Source organism: Phyllostomus hastatus, unplaced genomic scaffold (genome assembly GCF_019186645.2).
Source record: "Phyllostomus hastatus isolate PE091 unplaced genomic scaffold, TTU_PhHast_1.1 phas_contig_90, whole genome shotgun sequence".
Classification (NCBI taxonomy): Eukaryota; Metazoa; Chordata; class Mammalia; order Chiroptera; family Phyllostomidae; genus Phyllostomus; species Phyllostomus hastatus.
This window is the reverse complement of record NW_025333984.1, coordinates 3,407,965-3,410,405: the sequence shown is the minus strand read 5'-3', so window position 1 is coordinate 3,410,405 and position 2,441 is coordinate 3,407,965. Positions and strand designations below refer to the sequence as shown.

Below are 2,441 nucleotides of genomic sequence, written 5' to 3'. Positions count from 1 at the left end.
GTTTGTAGGTCAGTTATATTATCTCTAAAATTTATTTCAGAATAGTGTAGGGGGAGTCACAAAATATTTGTTATTAAGAGGGAGTATGAGGTCTCACAGGAATGAGAACTACTGCTCTAGAAGTAAGAATAAAATATTAATATGGATATAAGTAGATTTCCAGTTGTTGAAATCCTGGCTCATTATTACCAATGTAGGAGGAACAAATCATCAGTGTGAGTAAACCACTGGAGCTCAAACTTTCTGCCTAAGAATTATCACTAGTGTGTGTCAGGCCCTTTTCATCAGCTTGTCATTTTATCCTCACAACAACCCTGTAAGATAGCTTCTATTATTATTCCAATTTTTCTGGTGAGGTAGCTGGACCTTAGAAAAATAAAGTCAGTTGCCCAAGTCTCTTAATCACTGAGTGGAAGGGTCTCGAGTGGAGCCCAATTCCTCTGTTACCCAAGACACATGCTTTCTACTACCTTACTCAGGCTCTTCAAGAGCAAGTTGGAGGAGAAAGTACTAGATATCTCCATCTTCCCTCAGAAAAATCAACCTGTGAAGATTGATGGGAAGGAATCTCTCAGGATTTTTTAGTGCTTAAAGCTGTACAAAGAAATCAGGGAAAAAAAGACAGAAACCCCTTTTTCTCAATTAATTTTTAAAAATTTTTAAAAAGATTTTATTTATTTATTTTTAGAGAGGGAAGAGAGGGAGATGAGAGAGAGAGAGAGAGAGAGAGAGAGAGAGAGAGAGAGAGAGAGAGAGAGAGAGAGAGATCAATGTGTGGTTGCTGAGGGTTATGGCCTGCAACCCAGGCATGTACCCTAGCTGGAAATCGAACCTGGGAGGCTTTGGTTCCCAGCCTTCACTCTCAATTAATTTTTTAAATATTTTATTTTACTGAGAACCAGGGACATAGCCATAAGAGAGGGAAGCACATAGGTCTGCAATCTAAAACCTAATAGCCAGCAAGGACCCTTTGGGCCAGGAACACTGCATTCTGGGGTCTTCCCAGTGTCTTACCAGTAGACCCAGAGAGTGATAAGATATATAATGCCTCATTATGAGGGACAGGTCAAATAGGTAAGATGGAAGGAGGGTCCATCACTGCCTAATACCACCTCCTCCTCTTAAAGCCAGTACCAGATGGAGGATGGAACCACCTAGGATTTTGTAATTAGCTATTGTCTTCTCGTCATTCATCTGTTTACCACAGTAGACAAGCTGCTACTGTGGGGGATTCCCTCTTTCTCTTCCACACATTCCTTGATTCACTTCACTTTGTCTGTGGGTTCAATGTCAATGTCAATCTCCTTTCTGGAATTTTAACCTAACTGTATACATAAGATGTACAATAAATTCAAGGTTAAATTTGAGGAAGGGGGCAAAATGGTAGTAACTGGAGGGATGTTATGTACAGGTGTGTGTGCCCCATTATGCACCATGTGTGTCTGAAGGAAGTTTCAACAAAGATTCACTGAGTGCCTACTATGTACATGGAAAAACGCAGTGAAACAGATGGAAGACATAGTAAAATGATGGGGCAGAGAACTAGTGCTTAAGGAGGTAGAAAGGGAAGGGACCAGAGCACAGGTGAAAGGGCATACCTAGTTGTCAGAGGCTAGAGGCCCACAGGAGAAAAATATTGCATTATTAAGAAAATTTGTGAGGCAGAGTATGGGGGCTTCAACCAGCCCTGCTGTGCAAGGGCCAGGATGAGGTCATTCTTACCCACTGAGCAAGACTCAGAGAGAGGAGGTGGTAAGTTGAGAGGCCAAAAAGAGAAGAGGTTTGAGACATGCTGTGGGGATGAATAATGCCAAAGAATCAACAATAAATGAATAATAGATTGTGGAGCTCCTGCAGGGCTCTGGCGAAGTTAAGCTGCAGGGATTTATGCATTTGCTGATTATCCACTTTGTGTGCTACCCATAGTAAATACTCAACCCCAGGCAGATGCCTCTGCAACTTCCACACTCTTGATCCCCCAGACAATGCTGTCTCTCAGTCTTTCCTAAACTGTGAACAATCTGAGCAACAATTTCTAAAGACAGAACATGCACATGTAGGGTTTGCTGTTATAATCAGAATTTACAACAAAATTAATCTGACACATATTTGATGATATGCATAATTGTTATTGTGCTTGGTGGCAATTAGGCATAAATTGCAAACAGTTCACATAAATGCCTGTAATTAGAATTACTTCCACATAATCAAACCAAATTCTTAGTTTCTTTCCTGAGTTTGTCAGCTCTTATATATCCTTAATCTGCATCCACACCAGCGGTGCAGATACTGCATTGGCATTAATCATCATGTTCATCAAGTATTTGCTATTGTTAGGGAATAAAACCTGGGGTCTTCTGGTCCAATAATTGGACCTTCTGGTCCAATAATTATCTCTGGCTACTGCCTCTATCGCTTTTCATCAGGAGCCATCCCTCTCT

At 40.9% G+C, this 2,441-nt stretch overlaps 1 pseudogene; it reads right to left on the bottom strand.

Annotated features, from left to right (window-relative positions):
* Positions 1–1,095: 1,095 nt before the first annotated feature.
* LOC123827735 lies at positions 1,096–1,436 on the bottom strand (annotated as a pseudogene).
* Positions 1,437–2,441: the final 1,005 nt, after the last annotated feature.